This window comes from Schistocerca nitens, chromosome 3 (genome assembly GCF_023898315.1).
Source record: "Schistocerca nitens isolate TAMUIC-IGC-003100 chromosome 3, iqSchNite1.1, whole genome shotgun sequence".
Taxonomy (NCBI): Eukaryota; Metazoa; Arthropoda; class Insecta; order Orthoptera; family Acrididae; genus Schistocerca; species Schistocerca nitens.
In genome coordinates this window covers 548,027,301-548,048,406 of record NC_064616.1, presented here as the reverse complement: position 1 = coordinate 548,048,406, position 21,106 = coordinate 548,027,301, and positions in this window count along the sequence as shown.

The window sequence follows — 21,106 nt, the reverse complement described above, 5'->3', positions numbered from 1 at the left end:
CTCCCAATAAGAACTTATTTGAGTTAGTAACACTATCATTCAACTTAATCCCCACTGTAAAGTTCCCCACTAGGATAGCCACTTGCTCACAAACAGCCATTGATAATATCTTTATAGAAAAGTCCAATGAACAGAATTATATTACGAAACCAATAGTCAATGGCCTCTCAGACCATGACATGCAGTTCCTTCTGTTAAATGTTAATACTGAACAGGATATAAAATCTGTTAAATCTGAGCTCAAGAGGGTAATCAGTAAGCCAAAAATTGATTATTTTAGGACACTCCTCAGAGACATTCACTGGACTGATGTTTACAGTGCTCATGGCATGAATGAAAAATATAACATTTTTGCTAATAAAGTGCTTACCTTATTCGAACACTGCTTTCCCCCAAAACTTACCAAGGTTAGAGCAAAGTCTACAAAGAAGCCATGGATTACTCGAGGAATAGGGGTATCCTGTAAAACAAAAAGAAAACTGTATCTGTCAATCCGAAACATTTCCAATGTTGATGCTATAGCACATTATAAGAAATACTGCAAAATATTAAAGACTGTAATACGGATGTTAAAGCAAATATATTACAAGGAAAAGATAGTCATATCAGATAACAAAATAAAGACAATATGGGATATAGTGAAGGAGGAGACCGGTAGAACCAGACATGAAGAGGAACAAATAGCATTAAGAGTAAATGATGCATTGGTGACAGATGTGTATAGTGTTTCAGAACTTTTTAACAAACATTTTATAGCTGTTACTGAAAAGATGGGGTTGTCAGGTTCGGTAGATGCTGCTATGAATTACCTTAGACCAGACATTTCAAGTAACTTCCATAATATGAATTTGACCCTCACTACCCCAACAGAAATAATGTCCATCATAAAATCTTTAAAATCAAAAACATCTAGTGGGTATGATGAAATATCAACAAAGTTAATTAAAGAATGTGATTCTGAGCTAAGTAACATAGTAAGCTATATGTGTAACCAGTCGTTTATTAGTGGAATATTTCCTGAATGGCTGAAATATGCTGAAGTTAAGCCACTGTTTAAGAAGGGAGATAAAGAAATAGCATCAAATTTCCGTCCAATTTCACTGTTACCAGCATTCTCAAAAATTTTTGAAAAAGTAATATACAGTCGTCTTTATAACCATCTTATCTCAAATAATATACTGTCAAAGTCACAATTTGGATTTCTAAAAGGTTCTGAGATTGCGAAGGCTATCTACACTTACAGTGAAAATTCATTAGACAAAAAATTGCAGGCAACTGGTATATTTTGTGATCTGTCAAAGGCATTTGACTGTGTAAATCACAATATCCTTTTAAGTAAACTAGAATATTATAGTATAACAGGAAATGCTGCAAAATGGTTCAAATCTTATGTCTCTGGCAGGAAACAAAGGGTGTTATTAGGAAAGAGACATGTATCAAGCTATCAGGCATCATCCAACTGGGAACTAGTTACATGTGGGGTTCCACAAGGTTCCATTTTGGGGCCCTTAGCTTTTCTTGTGTATATCAATGACCTTTCATCAGTAACATTACCAGATGCCAAGTTTGTTTTGTTTGCCGATGATACAAACATTGCAATAAATAGCAAATCAAGTGTAGTCTTAGAAAGATCAGCCAATAAAATATTTGTGGACATCAATCACTGGTTACTAGCCAATTCTTTGTCACTAAACTTTGAAAAAACACACTACATGCAGTTCAGAACTTGTAAGGGGTGTCCCAAGAGTATATGTCTAACATATGATGACAAGAAGATAGAAGAAGTGGACAGTGTTAAATTCTTGGGATTACAGCTTGATAATAAATTCAACTGGGAGGAGCACACCACAGAACTGCTGAAGCGTCTTAACAAATCTCTGTTTGCAATGCGAATTTTGTCAGACATAGGGGATATAAAAATGAAAAAGCTGGCATACTATGCTTACTTTCATTCCATAATGTCATATGGGATTATTTTTTGGGGTAATTCATCAAGCCAAGCTAAAGTTTTCCGGGCACAAAAATGTGCAGTGAGAGTTATTTGTGGTGTGAACTCAAGAACATCCTGCAGAAGCCTGTTTAGGGAACTAGGGAAACTAACTACTGCTTCCCAATATATTTATTCCTTAATGAAATTTGTCATTAAAAATATATCACTCTTTCAAACCAACAGCTCAATTCATGGAATCAATACTAGAAATAAGAATAATCTTCACAAGGATTTAAAGTCACTTAGTCTTGTACAAAAAGGTGTGCATTATTCAGGAACACACATTTTCAATAACTTGCCAGCAGCCATAAAAAGCTTGACAACCAATGAAATTCAGTTTAAGAGAAGCCTAAAGGATTTATTGGTGGCCAACTCCTTCTACTCCATTGATGAATTTCTTAGTAAAACCAACTGATTTGTATATAAGTACAACATAACTTCTGCACAATTTCAGTGTGTGTGTGTGTGTGTGTGTGTGTGTGTGTGCGTGTGTGTGTGTGCACCATTTCAGTGCAGTAATGTGTTCATTGTAAATAAGTATTCCAGTAGTTGTATTACCCTATAAATAAAAAAAAAATTTATTTTAAATTCAGTGCATTAGTATTTGTAAAATGACTCTTAGTGTTCATTAAAAAATGACGATCATTCCACTTGGGACCTGTGGAATGGTACATTAGCTTATTTGTTTTAGTTGTAAATATTTGTCATGTATTGTTGTTTTACTGACAGGTTCCACATCCTGGAGGACCTCCTCACTACGGATCAATTGGAATGAAAGTAAATCTAATCTAATCTAACTCATTAAACACATGAAATACTGAGCAGCATACAGGCAGTAGACAGATATTATGTTGGCAAGGACCACAAACTGGAGAGAGAGAGAGAGAGAGAGAGAGAGAGAGAGAGAGAGAGAGAGAGAGAGAGTGTAACCATTTTCCTGCAGACACATTCTTCAGTATGAGAACAGGACCACACAAAAATTCATGGAATTCTTTCAAATGTGGTGTGTAAGATACATGTCAGAAAACATTATCATTACCCTACATTACCCATTGAGTATTTGCATCAGTTTTTGTAACATCAGTGGTCGCGTGGTTGACTCTGCCAACTAGCCATTGCATTCTTTAGAGACATGGAACAGACTGCCTTAATATGATTGGTATTGGAAAAAAATGTACTTTATTTTTCTTTTTACATACATAAAAATATATTTTAATGTTTGAGTTTTATTCTTCTTAACAGGTAGTTGCAAAATCTAATAAAAGTATCTGACTCTTTTATTTAACAACAAATTTCTAACATAATTCTCACATTACACTTTGCCTACATTTATTTCACAGGGCATATTACTTCTGCAGCGCTTATTGTATCATTTTCAAGTTTTTTATTAGATGCGTTGTTCTTCTTATGTATACACAAATTTTATTCATCCTATTCCTCCAGTGTATTCACAGTGTTACATGCACACTTTTCTCAGACAATGGAGGCATGCTTTTTGCACACAAACATATTACACTGACAACAAATTGCAATAAAACATTCTTTTTTCAGCCCCATGTAATGCAACGACTCTTCTTTTTGTTTGGAGGCTCTTCTAGTTGTCAAGGTTCTTTCAATTTACTAGGTGCCAAAAGTATTTTGATGTCATTTAAAGAGTAGGAAGCCTTCATAAGTTGTCGAGACTGCTGTTTCAAAAGTATCCTCTTTGACTTTCTGCACTGGACTGAAACAATATTTGGATACTGATGTCAGCGATATTTACTAAAGCAGACCATGCAGCCATTGACCTTACACTAGTCACAGAGTATTTACTGCATATCTGGTTGACTGTGTCAACCCCTCTCTTTCTCAACTTGTGGTCCATATAGTGTATGGTTTATTGGTTTCATCATCAATTGTGCCTTCACTGTGCATGGTGCTAAGTAGAACAACACACTTACTTATTTATTTTTGGGCATTCCTACACTTCAGTGATACAAATTCTGGAGGGATCTCCATTTTTTGTAAGTTACAATACAAGTTAGGTGTTCCTGCAAAAGTGAGATTTCCAATGGACAACTAGTATGCAAACTATCAAGAGTAATATTACGACTGGATCCATTCAGAGTTTCTGCCAGTCATATGTGAAACTAGCAGGAACTTGACCCAGTTTATTGGCTATTACAGCATAAAGTCAAGCTCTGGTACACCAGCCAGGAATGACAGGGAAGAGAGGGCTGTGAGAAGAAGTCTGCCAATCGCATGCTGACCGGACCTCTCTCCAGGACAACGTGACAGCAGCAGCTCCTATGTGAATAGGGCATAAGTGCCGCAACTGGTGACAGCCCAATTCAATAGCAGCTTCAAGATTAGTGACTTCGGAGCAGTATCAACTCTAGTCATTTCACTTGTACACTCCATGTGGCACGGACTTGGGATCGTCTATACTGAAGAAGATTAATTATTTTGTATGTTGCCCTTTGCTTGTGGCACATCTGTGCAATTGCCAAAGTTAAGCATTGTAATTTTCTTATTGTAATAAAAGTCATTAATACGGCTATTTGACTGTTTGTCTGGTGAACCAAGTATGCTTGCTTCCTAGATCCTACATTGACAACAATGGATATGCACAGAATTGTCCTTGGAAATAGTGCAAGCTATCTGAAACACATTATAGAAAGTCTAGTTCATGTAATATTAGATTTCTGTCTATGAGAGAAAAAGTGTCCATGATATTAACACTTTAACCAAACTGGTAGCACCCTATCTGTGCACTCCACCGATTGCATCACAACTGACTCTGGCCAGTCCTGGACCATATTATCTGCCAGATTGTGACATGGTCTCATCAGAGGGCACTTGATGGCAGCTGCTCTCTGATTAGTGGCACCACAGCAGTCATCTGTAACATTGCACCAGCATCTTTGGTTTCGAGCGACGTCAGGAGGTGACACCACAGTGACTAATGACCATATTCTACTGGCTCCCAAATCACTCTTAAGACCTATTGCAGAGTGTGATTGTGTATAAAGTCCTTTGACCCCTGGTATTCATTACAGACACCTTTATGGTATTTTAGTATGATGAAGAAGTTATTCATCTAATTTCCCTACTACTCTTGCTTGTCCTTCATGGAGCAACAACTTCCAAACATTTTATTTTTATTTACACATCTATTTTCACAGAGCCAAACTGAATAGTCAGTCTCCATGGTCATGGAAGAAATCACACATGAAATTAAATCAGAAAAGTCAATAACAAATCAAATAAAATTTACACAAATGCTATGCAGATAACTAACATAATCAATAAATAATACAACACAGGAATTTGCTTAATTTTTTTCCATGAACTCCCTGGCAGAATAGGAGGAGTGAGCCATGGGTAAATATTTCAGTTTCGACTTGAAAGTGTGAGGATGACTGCTAAGATTTTTTATTCTTGTGGTAGTGTTTTTAAAATGGATGCAGCTGAATACTGTACCCATTCTCCACAAGAGTCAAGGATTCAAATACCTACTCGATTTATGCCTTGTATTAACTGAGTGAAAGCTGCTAATTATTGAGAATAGCCTCATATTGTTATCAACAGATGATGTTAAAGAAAAAATATATTGAGAGGCCACACCAAAATTTGCAGATTCCTGAACAGGGCTTGACAAGGGGTTCGTAGACTTGCAACACATACTGCTCTAACTGCCCATTTCTGAGTCAGATATACTCCTTGCTAATTGGAAAAGTAGCCTCAAAATATAGGCCATATGTTATAAGTGTATGAAAATAAGCACAGTAGTCTAATTTTCATGCTGAACTGCCTCTTTTTGTACATACTATTGTAATGGTAAGTATATGAGTAGTCAGTTTTTTAATAAAATCTTCAATGTAATGAAAATGTGAATTTTAGCTGAATTTTGTATTAGAAACTGTAAAAAACTGAGTCTTACTTTTCTTTAGCATCAATTTATTTTGTAGAAGCCATGGACTTATGTCTTGAACAGTACTATTTGATATATTGTCCATGTTGCACTCAATATCCTTCGCTACAAAGCTACCATCATCAGCAAACCGAAATATTTTTTTGGAATCACCTGTCATATTTGAAGGAATATTATTTATGTATGCAAGAAACAGTAGACGTTCGAGCACAGTGGGCGACCACCCTGCCCCACCTAACGATGCACCAATTAGGTGCCACCTCACAGCTGTTCTCATTACGGTGGAGAATGATATTTTGCTGCCTATTCTTAATTCAGCTGGTTGGTGCTTTAGGGAGCAAAACTGCTAAGGTCATAACTGTCCATATCATAACATAAGAAAAAACAAGTACCAAATAAAAACCAGAAGTGAAAAGCCAAAAATCCAATCAACCAACATTAAAAGAGGAGCAGCTAAGGACAGGCATATCCTTGGAGAAAATTTCTTGAAACATCTTGTGATGCTTTGCTTCACCAGGCCGCTGCAGGAAATAAATAGTAAGATGCATTGACAGAATGTGTGTCATCCACTAAAATATCTGACAAAGTAGACAGCAAACATAGATGTAAACACAAACAGTTAAAAAATGGGCACCAGATCAGAAGGTGGTGTGCTGTCAAGGGTTGAGAGCAGTAGGCACAGAGTGGGGCAGGATCACCACTCAATAAATGGCTGTAACTTAATCAACAGTGTCCTGTACTCAACTCGGTTAGAATGACCTCCTCATGATGTGGGGGCCAAGAGGAAGTCGACATGCTATTGGGAGAGTTGTAATGTCTTAAAGTTCGTTCCCCTGGAGAGAAGACCATTGTGCACTCCAGAGTGATACTACATGTTAATAGACAGTGACACAAAGATCATCCAAGGGAACAGAATGACTAACAGGCTGAGGGAGCACAGCATGAGAAGGCTCTGAAGAGCACTGAGAGAATCTGAGCACATGGCACACTTTGGAAGTCCATGTTGCTGGATGTACTGGTTGACCTGATAAAGGCTGCAGAGCTCCATGGTAAAAATTGGGCACTGGTCAAGAAGCCTATTTTGAAAAGGATCATCGCCAAGTACAAAGGCACACCCAACACCATGATGGGTCTTCGAACTATCAGTGTAGACGAAGACAATGTCCCCAAGCCACATGTGAAGTGCGAGAAATTTGCTGTGATATACCAGGACAGAAGTAGTTTTCTTAGGAAGCAAATGGAGTCTGGAATGAACACGTACCTTGGTACAAAGCCAGGGTGGTGAAGATCTGACACCCATGAGGAATGTGGCAGGGAGCATAAAGCGAAGCTGTTGAAGCAACAAATTAAAGTGAACTCCAGGAGGCAACTTAGAAGATGGGTGCAGCCTAAACTGGCAGTCAAGGGAATCATCAAAACAGGGAACATAGGATGGGTGACTGGGAATAGAAGACAGATGGATCATGTAATGACTGACAAGAACATCGCACCAATGGGACAATGGTAAGTCAGCAGCCTCAGCATAAAGACTCTCAGTGGGACTACTGTAGAAGGCACCGGTGGCTAAACATACCCCATAATGGTGGATGGTGCTGAGATGACATAAAATAGACATACATGTGGATGAATATAGCCAGCCAGTATGGTCGAGCAGTTCTAGGCGCCTCATTCCGGAACATCGTGGCTGCTGCAGTTCCAGTTTCAAATCCTGCCTCGGGCATGGGTGTGTGTGCTGTCCTTAGGTTAGTTAGGTTTAAGTAGTTCTAAGTCTAGGGGACTGATAACCTCATATGTTAAGTCCCATAGTGCTTAGAGCCATTTAAACCATTTTTTGGATGAATATATGATAAATCAATAATCCAGTTTCAAATGGACAAAGCACTGGTATAAATTGAGGAGAATGGTACAAACTGCTACCCACAAGGTACTTCATGACACACGTAGAACATTGAGGGATTGAGTACAGCAAGCTGCCAGGCAAGAGACATGGGAAGACCAACAGAGTTTTCTATCAAATGTAAGTCCCAAGAACTTCATTGTGACAACAAATAAAAAAAGGAATGGGGGAAGAAACTCTCAGGACCGCCAGAAGTTCATGCAGACAGTCTTATCAATGAAAAAGCGGAAGCCATTGCTGGTGCTCCAGAGTTAAGATGATCAAAACATCACTGAAGATGCCACTCAAGTAGGAAGGTTTGGTGAGAGCTGCAATAGATCACGAAAGTCATCAATGAGAAGAGAGCCTGAGACACATGGCGGGATACAATCAGTAATAGGGTTAACGACAATGGCAAATAAGGCAATGCTGAGCACAGAACCCTGAGGTACCCATTCTCTTGAATAAAAGTGTAAAACGGAGCCAAGCACACATGTACCTTAAGAACATGGTCTTTAAAAATTCATGGATAAAAAAGGGTAGGTGACTCCAAAGCCCCACTCATGCATAGTACAGAGGATACCCATCCTCCAGTAGATGTCATATGCATTCTCCAGATCAAAAAACATGGCCATAGTTTGGCACTACCACATAAAATTGTTCTTAATATGAGTTGACAAGGTCACAAGATGATCAATTGTAGAGCGGTGCCTACGGAATCAACATTTAGCATTAGTGAGGAGATTCCAAGACTCGAGTCACCATGCCAGCTGACCATTAACCACACGTTCAATCATCTTACAGATGCAACTGCTGAGGGAAATTGGGTGGTAGCTGGAAGGAAGGTGGTTATCCTTGCCAGGCTTAGGTACGGGATTGACCATGGCCTCACGCCAGTGACTGGGAAATGTGTCATTTGTCAAAATGCGGTTATATGTATGGAGGAGAAAATGTATTCCCTCAAGAGATAGGTGTTGCAACATCAGAATGTGAACACTGTCTGATCCTTGAGGAAATGACTAGGATGAAGAGAGTGCATGCTTAAGCTCCCTCATTGTAAAAGCAGTATTGTAACATTCATGATTCTGGGAGGAGAAAGATATTGTCCTTGCATGTGCTGCCCATTGCAGAGGAAGGAAGGCAGGATGGTAATGGGTGGAACTTCAAATACCTGCAAAATATTGGCCCAAGGTGTTGGAGATATCCAGAGGGTCTACAATGACATTGTTCACTAAGATCAGATCAGGAACTGGAGAATGAACCACGGTTCCTGGAAGTCAATGGAGATTACCCCCAACAACAGAAAGGGAGTAAACTGTTAAAAGAGCTTTGAAAACAAGACCAACTAGCTTTCCTGCTAGTCCTGGAAATGTGGCAACACTGCGCACGTAGCTGTTTATAACAGATACAGTTTGCCATAATGGGATGGCATTTAAAAACATGAAGAGCTTGACTCCACACGCGTATTGCATTGCAGCATGCCTCAGTTGACCAAGGGTGGGGCCACATCATGACGAGGGAGAGGCACAAGGTATGGAACATTATGCAGCAGTAAGGATAGCATTTGCAACATATTCTACCTGGTCATCCATGCAAGGGAAATGGTGTTCATTGAAAGTGACCAGTGAGGGGGAGAGCTGCCACTCAGCTTTGGAAAGCTGCCAGTTGGTTGGACACACCGATGGGATTGGTGTTAGGAAACCACTGACACGGGGGAAATGGTCACTCAAAAGTGTGTCAGAGAGAATGGACCACTCGAGATGACAAGCAAGCTGAGCAGTAGAGACTGGTATGTGAGTAGACATTGCAAAGAGAGAAGTTGAAACCGGTATGGAAATATGGACAGCAACAGTTTGTAGATGGCTGTACAAGTAAATGATGTGACTACAGATAGTGTCTCGAATGAGCAACATGACTCACCTGTGAGCCAGAGTCCCTGCCTTAGGGAGAGCTCAAAACGGACTGAAGGGAAGTATGGGAGGTGAAAGCAATTGTGAGGGCATAATTTTGTTTCCTGGAGGCAGAAAACAACTGGACAGTATGATCACAAGAGAAGCTATAGTTCAACCCTATTGGATCTGATGCCACGAATGTTCCAATGGAGAATAACCATCTCCAATGATAGACAGGAGATGGATCAAGTAATGGGGTAGTCACCGCAGTGGCTGCAGAGTGACAGAATTTGAATGCAGAACAACCAGGTTCAGAGACTGGAGGATCCTGCTCCATTAGTTTGACAGAGGTGTTGGTATTTGCTTTCAGTTGGCCAGTGGACTGATTGCTGACAGTGCATCCTGGTGAAACAGAGGCCGGTAAGGGTATCATGTGGTGACACCATTCAAGAAGAATGCCAGGGTGGAGAAGGGGAAGATTGTTTACCTTTATTTGACTGCTTAGAACCGTGGTGTTTGTCACGTACAGACCCAGACATTGGCTGGCTAGATGTTTGCAGAAAGCCATTGTGGGAGTACTCCTTTTTGGATTTCTGTGCTTCTGTTTGCGAGGCATGCAATTTTGTTGGCGCAGGTGAAGGTCTGTTGGTATGGTGTGCACCTGTAGCAGATGAAGATTAGGGTATGACCTTCAAGCTTGACGATTTGACAATCATGGCGCTAAACTGGAAGTCATAAGTCTGTGTAGCCAAGTCCTCCATAGGTTCGAGTGTAGTGAGAACCATACTATAACTGCCAGAAGATTGTGTACAAGGTTTCTAGCTAGCCAAACATTTTCTGAGCAGTGTGATAGGAACCTTTTCCTTCACATGAATCTCCTGAGCGGATCTCTCACTGAGATAGATCAGTCACAGGAGGAAGCAGCATTAACATCCTTGCAGTTGATACAGTGGAGCTGGACACACACTTTAATGAACATCCCAGCTGAAGGTTACACATTTGGCTGCATTTTCACAAGATTTATGGATGTGCTTGTAGTGCTGAAATTTATACCAATGCATGGGTTTGGGATATATGTTCTGACAGTAATAGCTTCATAACCAGCCTCAATTTTAGGTGGAAGTACCACACAGTCAAATGTGAGGAATAGAGGGTGAGTTGGCACTAATTCTTTATCAACCCTTTCCATGATACAATGGACTGCAGTCACTCCCTAGTCAGTGAGATAGGCTTTTATTTCATCCTTGATCAGGCCATCAAGCTGCCGAGTGTATATGACACCATAGAAGGACTTCAGTCTGTGGTGGGCCTCTACATTAACAGGATAGCTGTGGAGAAGTGTTGCATTAAACAGTTTCTGTGCTTGAATAACGCTATCTGTATCCAGAAGCAAGATACCATTATGCAACTGAGAGCAGAACTTCACAGGAATGGCATCTACACCCTCCAAATGGATTAACTGTTGTGAAATTGTGATGATCTTCCATGCATGATACCATGAGGTATTGGGGTGCAGCTGGGAGAGGTGTTGATCCTTTCATCTAAACTTATTTACATTTTGGAGACAAGGAACTCATCTTTGAGAAATCCTCCATGATTTCCAGCATCTCGTATGGCATGCTCCTATATGATGGTGGCCCCCTCAGAGGGCGGGGGGGGGGGGGGGGGGGGAGGGGGACTCACCTGCCAAGTGATTGTCCACATTTCAGACAGAGGGACAAGTTAGCATAGAGGATGGTAGCAGCTCAGGAAATGCCCCCCCTCCCTGGGCCTGGCCTTTACCAGGGGTATATTCAAGTCCTAATTGTCAACCCAGGGCTGGGAATTAGACATTACACAGTCACCTTTCCTGGTTCAATTCCCAGCAGGGTCAGGGATTTTCACCTGCCTCAAGATTCATCATTCAGGAATGTAGCGAGATTGGACTGAGCAAAGGTTGGGACTTTGTATGGGTGCTGATAACTGCGCAGTTGAGTGCCCCACAAACCAAACATCATCATCATTACCAGTTGCCTTTCACATGTCAAATGCATTGGCTGGCCTTCAGGAACACACAGGGAGGAAGAAGGTGAAAAAAAGGAAAAAGAGAGACCTCAAATGCCAAAGTGGAGGAACAATAAAAAGTGGAAGGACAGGGAAGGAAAGATGAGTGGACAGGACAAATCCATTCACACTTTTATCAAAAACTTCAGTTTCCTGAAGAAGACATATGAATTGGTTCCCAAGGGAGGGGAAAAGAATAGCAGGAGAGTAGACATGCAGCATGTAAAGGGAAGTAGTGCTGCAAAGGCCGGAGCCCTGTGGCAGCTAAGTACAAACTCACCAAAGAGTGGTGAGCATCCTGGTGGGGAGGGGAGGGGAGGGGGGGGCAGTTCTTAAAGTATGAGAGTAACTCACTGTGAGCTGCTCCTTTTATATTATAATGGTCCAGCTTGTGCAGCAACATTTTATGATAAACACGATCAAACACCTTAATAAAACCAAAGACAATGATTGCAAATTTTTGTTTAGTCCATCTATGCCTCACAGATAAAAGAGAATAAAATGGTTTTTTATTGTTCAACCAGTTTTAAAACCAAACTGTACATTTTACAGCAAATATATGAACAGAGGTAATCAATTAACCTTATATATACCATCATTTCAATAACTATTGCAAACACAGATGGCATATAAATAGATGTAAAATTGTCTACATTATCCCTTTCTCCATTTTATAAAGCAGTTTTGTTACTAAATACTTTAATTGTTCAGGAAACTGAGCCTTCCTAAAGGAAAAACCACAAACATGGCTAGGTACAGGGCTAACACATACAGCACAGTGTTTTAGTATATTACTACATACCTCATCATGTTCATGAGCATCCTTAGTCTTCAGCAATTTAATTATTTACTCAACCTCCCCCTTCCCAGTAGCAAAGAGACATGTTTCAGACAGCATAATGGGAAAGCCACTTTCTAAGAGAGTTACATGATACCCTGTAGAAACAATGTTTTGATTTAATTAGCCTGTTTTATTCAGAAAGTGATTGTTGAGCACTTAAGATGTATCTGGCTTACCAGTAATAAAAATATTTCTAATGCATAATAATTTTATGTCCTCAACCTTGTGCAGTTGTCCAGACACTTTCTTCACAACTGACCTTTTTTTTTAAAAAAAATTACCCTGGGAATTAACTATTCTATTTGCATACCACATGCTTTTCACCTTCATACTAATACGTTTAAGCACTGTTTGTAATGGACTACTGTAGTTCTACTGTAACTACTTGTAATTTTTGGAATGGTTCCCTCGTCATTCTACATGCTGACCTCATCACATCAGTCAGCTATCCAGGTTGCCTGTTAATGGCAATGTTATTGGCAATCAAAATTTAAACTAAAGGTATGTGATGCCGTAAATGTGACACACAACTACCAAGCTGCGAGTGAACCTGATCTAAAAATTTTGTACCATAATGTACAATCCCTGCATAATAAGCTCAACAAAATGAACATATTACTAACACGGAATGGACAGTGTCTTGAGATGAGGATATAAGATGAACATCAACAAAAGCCAAATGAGGATAATGGAATATAGACGAATTAAGTCGGGTGATGCTGAGGGAATTAGATTAGGAAATGAGACACTTAAAGTAATAAAGGAGTTTTGCTGTTTGGGGAGCAAAATAACTGATGATGTTCGAAGTAGAGAGGATATAAAATGTAGACTGGAAATGGCAAGGAAAGCGTTTCTGAAGAAGAGAAATTTGTTAACATCGAGTATAGATTTAAGTGTCAGGAAGTTGTTTCTGAAAGTATTTGTATGGAGTAGCCATGTGTGGAAGTGAAACATGGACGATAAATAGTTTGGACAAGAAAAGAATAGAAGCTTTCGAAATGTGGTGCTACAGAAGAAAGCTGAATGGGTAGATCACATAACTAATGAGGAGGTATTGAATAGAATTGGGGAGAAGAGAAGTTTGTGGCACAACTTGACAAGAAGAAGGGACCGGTTGGTAGTACATGTTCTGAGGTATCAAGGGATCACAAATTTAGCATTGGTGGGCAGCATGGAGGGTAAAAATCATAGAGGGGGACCAAGAAATGACTACACTAAGCAGATTCAGAAGGATGTAGGTTGCAGTAAGTACTGGGAGATGAAGAAGCTTGCACAGGATAGAGTAGCATGGAGAGCTGCATCAAACCAGTCTCAGGACTGAAGACCACAACAACAACAACAGCTAACACATGAGCTAAAGGCATAAATACCTAATTTCTGTAATTCTGCATAAATTATAAAATAAGAACATTGCAGTCGGGCTTATAATATTATTACTCTTCAAAACCAGCACTGCAGCTGACACATTAATCTTGTTTCCATAAATTGTCAAAGCCAACTCATCAAGTTGTGCATCATTCGGTGATTGGAAGGCCAACCTCAGGGTCATCAGGACAATATTGGATGTGGTCCCAAATTTGGTAAAAGAATTGAAGAGCCAATATAAGATGCAAACAAAACCTTTATTTAGAATGATACAGTTCCCCTGCATTTATAAAGTATCATGTACAGATTATTACAAGCCCTAAAAGACATATTTAATTTCATTTTGTTCAGTATCATCTTTCTTGGGTTCCAGTACAGACACTAGAATGCCAATATAAAACAGGTTGGTCCCTTGAAAAACTTATTCTTCTAAATTAGGCCAATTGGTCACCTTTGCAATGTCTGCAGCATTTTTCAGTTTGCTGTATATAACAAACTTCCATTTCAGTAATCTGCATTTCTGAGCACTGGCTTAGCTCTTGAATTAATTAAACATATAAAAATTACTGAATTCATTTTTTCTTCCTACTGCTGCAAAAATAATAGCAAGAAGGATGAGGTAGCGATTTATGTAACGGAAAATACAGATATTATCTGACTTAACTCAAACATATGTTGAAATGGACTATGGGATTGCAGTTATAAAAATAATTAATTTTAACTTGACTGCTGCTGCATTTTTATGAATCACAATTTGGAAATTTTGAACTTCTCTTAAATAAATTGGAATTATTGCTAAACAAAACAAATAAAACAAAATGTGATTTAATATTTTGTGTAGATTTCAACATTGATTTCCTTCTAAAAAAAGTAGAAGCGGAGAGGTAATTTTGAACCTTGCTACATCCTACAATTTAATTGCTGAAGTAAATGAAAGACACTTGCAAAAAAGCACGTCACTTAAATTTTTCATTGCAGGCTTTAGTGACCAGCTAGGTGTAATACTGAACTTGAAAGTAAAGATCATATTGAGAACAACTTGTCTTGAAGAATCACATGTAGAAGCTATAGTCATAGTTAGCTTTCCTGTTGGTATTCATAGTTAATTCTTAAATTCTTCACATGTTATCATGTGCTTCTACAGCTTAATTCTTAAACTCGTTTCGTATTTTCATATTTGAGAGCCTTTTTTTTTAATGCCAATAACCATTGACCACAGCTGTCAGTTACCAGCCTCCATTGGTGACACACTATGAGGCTATAAAGTCACACATTTAGCTTTTTCTGTTTGTTTTCATAGTTTAATTCTCAAGTTAACAGTAGTAGGATGTATAGGCTGAGTGTGTGCTGTGTGTGGACATGGGAGGAGTTGGTTGCAATTTGTGAACAGGTGAAGACACTTATGGCCATGGACAGATGTCCGCAGACTGCTGCCTCAGGATGTGGCAGTAACAGAGAAAGTAGCGTGTCACATGGGACACCTCAGGCATTGCTTGTTTCGCATAGGCTTGCTGTTGAGGCACCTTGCAGCATACACGATATGGGGGTTACTAGTTGTTGGGAAGCCCAATGTTAGGCATGCTATGGAGCCTCTTAGGGAAATAGCGTCCAGGGCTGGGAAGAATTCCAATGTGTACTCAGTGTATCTGTCAGGAGGACCTCATCCAAATTGTGAAGGAGGCCTTGCCTGGGGCTATTGTGGATGCAGCGTGCAGTAGGCTGCAGGTTGTTGCTCATGTCAGCACCAGTGATGCGTGTCACCTGGGTTTTGAGGACATCATCAGTTTCTACAGCCAGCTGGCACAAGAAGTGAAGACTGGGGGCCACACACACAGGCTGCAAGCAGGAGCACACAATCTGCAGCATTGTACCCAGAGTCAATCTGGTTTGGAGCTGAGCAGAAGGCCTCAACCAGAGGTCTCATCGATTCTATGACAGTCGTGGATGCAAATTTCTGGACATGCATTATGGCGTGGAGAGTTATTGTATACAAAGGAAAGGAGAGGCACTTCAAGTGCCAAAATTTTAATAGTAAATTATCAAAGTATGTATTCATATCCAAGTTCCTGAATTTACTGCCCTCCAGGGAAGTTGCCACACTCAACTTATTCTCGGAACCGAGAGCTGGCCAAAACCCGAAGCAGAAAGCCTTGAAATATTTAGTGAGGTATGGAAGGTAAGTCAAAATGACAGATGAGACGCCAAACAAGGGGGAGTGTTCATTGCAGTCGACAAAAACATTGTCTATGGACGTCGAAATTGAGTCTGATTGTGAAGGTATCTGGACACGGGTATCGGCCTAGAAGAACAAGTTAATTGTCAGATGTTTTTACCAGCCACCTGACTCCACCATAACAATTGTAGAATCACTGAAGGAAAGTCAACGCTCAGTAGCACGGATATACCCAGATCATGTGGTATTAGTTGGAGGCGACTTTAATCTATCGAGTATAGACTGGGGCGTCTATGGATTCACTGCAGGTGGTAGGGACTGTTAGTCTTGTAAAATACATTTGAACGTATTTTCTGAAAACTGCCTTGAACAACTTGTTAGACAACCCACATGCGATAGAAATATTTTAGACCTCGTAGCTACAAACAGGCCTGACTTTGTCGACAATGTCAGTACAGAGACAGGGATTAATGATAATGATGTCATCATAGGGATGAAGGTTACTGAAGTTAGTAAATCTGTCAAGAAGGCTAGTAAAGCATTTATGCTGGAAAAATCAGATGAGGACTTGTTAGCATCTTGCTTAAGACAATCAATGGACATCAATCAGCTCCAATATGACGGAAGTGTAGTAATTATGGATAAAGGTTGCAAAATGTCAATGGCGCTCTGGAGACGTATGTGCCAAGTAATTGAATTAAGGATGGGAAAGACGCTCCATGGTTTAAAAATCTGTTTCAGAAAATGCTGAGGAAACTGAAGTTGTTGCACTCTCGGTTCAAAAAAGAATGCATAAATGTTGAAAGGCAAAATTTATTAGAAACTAGTGTGTCCATAAGAAGGACAATGTGCGAGTGTTGGCTGGTGGCGGTGTCAGTGCTTCACTGAGTAAATCACTTCCTCATTTCGAAATGTCAACCACGAATGGCATCCTTTCATTGCCCAAACAAGTGGAAGTCTATATCTACATCTACTTTTATAGTCCGCAAGCCACCCAACGGTGTGTGGCGGAGGGCACTTTACGTGCCACTGTCATTATCTCCTTTTCTTGTTCCAGTCGCGTATGGTTCGCGGGAAGAACGACTGCCGGAAAGCCTCCGTGCGCGCTTGGATCTCTCTAATTTTACATTCGTGATCTCCTCTGGAGGTATAAGTAGGGGGAAGCAATATATTCGATACCTCATCCAGAAACGCACCCTCTCGAAACCTGGACAGCAAGTTACACCGCGATGCAGAGCGCCTCTCTTGAAGAGTCTGCCACTTGAGTTTGCTAAACATCTGCGTAACGCTATCACGCTTACCAAATAACCCTGTGACGAAACGCAACGCTCTTCTTTGGATCTACTCTATCTCCTCTGTCAACCCACCCTGGTACGGATCCCACACTGACGAGCATTACTCAAGTATAGGCCGAACGAGTGTTTTGTAAGCCAACTCCTTTGTTGATGGACTACATTTTCTAAGGACTCTCTCAATGAATCTCAACCCGGCACCCGCCTTACCAATAATTAATTTTATATGATCATTCCACTTCAAATTCGTTCCGTACGCATACTCCCAGATATTTTACAGAAGTAACTGCTGCCAGTGTTTGTTCCGCTGTCATATAATCGTACAATAAAGAACCCTTCTTTCTCTGTAGCCTATTCGCAATACATTACATTTGTCTATGTTAAGGGTCAGTTGCCACTCCCAGTGCCAAGTGCCTATCAGATGCAGATCTTCCTGCATTTCGGTGCAATTTTCTAATGCTGCAACTTCTCTGTATACTACAGCATCATCCGTGAAAAGCCGCATGGAACTTCCGACACTATCTACTAGGTCATTTATATATACTGTGAAAAGCAATGGTCCCATAACACTCCCCTGTGGCACGCCAGAGGTTTCTTTATCGTCTGTAGACGTCTCTCCATTGAGAACAACATGCTGTGTTCTGCTTGCTAAAAACTCTTCAATCCAGCCACACAGCTGGTCTGATATTCCGTAGCCACTTACTTTGTTTATCAGGCGACAGTGCGGAACTTTATCGAACGCCTTCCGGAAGTCAAGGAAAATGGCATCTACCTGGGAGCTGGTATCTAATATTTTCTGGGTCTCATGAACAAATAAAGCGAGTTGGGTCTCACACGATTTCTGTTTCCGAAATCCATGTTGATTCCTACAGAGTAGATTTTGGGTTTCCAGAAATGACATGATACGCGAGCATCGTGGGGCTCCCCCTAACTGACTTCCGGTGATCTCACCCTCCGTGCCCAGCAACTAACTTTACTTCTGTCGACAGCAGATGCCCCATTAACTGTGCACAAGCGTTTGTGAATATTCCCCACAGTTTCTTCCATTGCACTGAGAAGGGAACCTCCCCATCGCACCCCCCTCAGATTGAGTTATAAATTGACATAGGGGATAGGCCTTGAAAAACTGAACACAGATCAATCGAGAAAACAGGAAGAAGTTGTGTGGAACTATGAAAAAATAAGCAAATTATACAAACTGAGTAGTCCAAGTGTATGATATGCAACATCAAGGACTGTGTAAGCTAAGGAGCGCCGTGGTCCCGTGGTTAGAGTGAGTAACTACGGAACGAGAGGTCGTTGGTTCGAGTCCTCCCTCGAATAGTAATTTTACTTACTTTATTTTCGCAAAGTTACGATCTGACCGTTCATTCATTGACGTCTCTGTTCACTGTAATAAGTTTAGTGTCTGTGTTTTGCGACCGCACCGCAAAACCGTGCGATTAGTAGACGAAAGGACGTGCCTCTCCAATAGGAACCGAATGATAATCACTCCCAAAAAAGTGATGAAAACGTAAGAGTTTGTCACATAAACGGCAACAAATGAATGCAAGTTTCACAGTCGCACAGTTTTCCCAGTGCTCTGTCAAAACATACGTTTTTAACGTTTTCAAGTTTTTCCGTGTGTAGACCGTCAAATCCTGCATGTGTCCAAGCAAATCTGAACATGTACTGGAATTTTGGAGAGCGAAGTTGATCATGTCTGAGTGCATGAACTTTGATAATCGTCTGAAAATAAAAAAATTAAAACTTTTCACTCGAGGGAGGATTGAACCAGGGACTTTCCGTTCCGTAGCTGCTCGCGGAAACCACGGGACCACGGTGCTCATCAGTGTACATGTACCTTCATGTGGCTTATCTTAGACACGGACTACTCAGTTTGTATATTTTGCTTATTTTTTTCATAGTTCCATACAACTTCTTCCTGTTTTCTCGATTGATCTGTGTTCAGTTTTTCATGGCCTATCCCTGTGCCAACTTATAACTAAATCTGAGGGGGGTGCGATGGGGAGGTTCCCTTGTGAGAAATTCAATCACGGCACGTTGCTTGTAATGTACATCATCTACAGATGCCATGTTGAAACTATCCTGCTGCTACGCTATCTGTGGGAAGTGATGGAAACTTGGCGTACTCAGGAGACTTCAAATAATACATACATAACATTTCGCTTTCGTAGCATTGCTTGCGGCTGAGAAAAAAAAATGCGGTCCATTACTCTCTGGACAGCCCTCGTATATAATTTTCTCTGGAAACTGCTTCATAGAGCGCAAATCATAATCAGAACATCCATATATCTTACGCCTGTAGTGAAAATGGTTCCTACTGGCTGTTTACATTTATAGCCAATACTTCTCACTGAGAACCATTCGAGGGTTGGATTCCCTCTCGTCTTCATCGAAGAGTTTCACTGCCTGGGCTACTCTCAGGGTGCGACTTCGACGTGGAAGATTCCCGCCGTTTCCTTGCCGTGTCGTCTGCTCGCCGTCACTACTGCTCGCCGTCCGGTCCTCCTCGCCGCCGCCGCCGCCGCATGGTCGCCGCCTGCTGGTGCCCGCCGCCGCCGCCGCCGCCGCCGCCGCCGTTTGGTCGCCGCCTGCCGGTCCTCGCCGCCGCCGCCGCCGCCGTCGCCGCCTGCCGGGGCTCGCCGCCGCCGCCTGGTCGCCGCCTGCCGCCTGCCGCCTGCCGCCTGCCGCCTGCCGCCTGCCGGTGCTCGCCGCCGTCGCCTGCCGCCTGCCGGTGCTAGCAGCCGCCGCCCGCCGCCGCCGCCGCCTGCCGGTCGCCGCCGTCGCCGTCTGGTCACCGCCGCCGCCCTTCTCGCGCGCCGCCACCATGTCCCAACCCACCACCACCACCACTATCATTTTCACCTCTCCCTCCGCTGCTCCAACCACCATCACATGGAGCTCCTCCTCCACCCCACTTCCCGTCCTTCCTTCTCTCCCTGTCCACCCCACCCCTGCGCCACTTTCGGCTGTAACCACCCCCAACTCCTCCTCCCCTATCACTGTCGCCCCATCGACAGCTACTGACTTTCCGCCGCTCCCCGCACCGCCTCCGACAGGCTCCAAGCCCGCACGGATTTCTGCTCGACGTTCCACAGTCTCAGTGACACCCACGCCCCCTCCATCTGCGTCATCCGCTGCTCAGGGTGGTCCTGCCCCCCGCCATCTCCCCCTGCTACCCGTACCCCTGCCCCCTCTCCACCCGGTCGTGCCCACGAAACCTTCAAAGCGCCCGAATGTTGACCCTTCCCCCGCAGTCTCCTCCAAAAAAACCCCCAACCCCCGTGACCCACCCACCCCCATGGACGCGGCTCCGACCCCCGCCCCCGCCACGCCTGCCACCCACACCTTTGTCCTCTCCAATCCTGACCCTCAATTCCTTGATGCCCGCTCCCTCACCCTCGCTATCCGGAAATACTACCCCAATGCTCCCATCTCCCAACTGATTCCTCGCAAGGACTCGGTCCTCATAAAATCCCCCAGTGCTTCCCTCCACACCGATCTCCTCTCCCGCATTCCCCGTATCCAATTTGGCCAACGTGCAACCCTCACCCCCTACCACACCCCGTCCTCTCCCCGTCAGCCTCAACCTCCCCGGCGTCCGCCAACCTTCACCGCTGTGATCACGAAGCTTAGCCCCATGATCACGGAGGCTGAGGTGTTGGCGGAACTCAACTCCCGGCCCGACATTGAAATCCGCTCAGCCCGTCGCATCTTC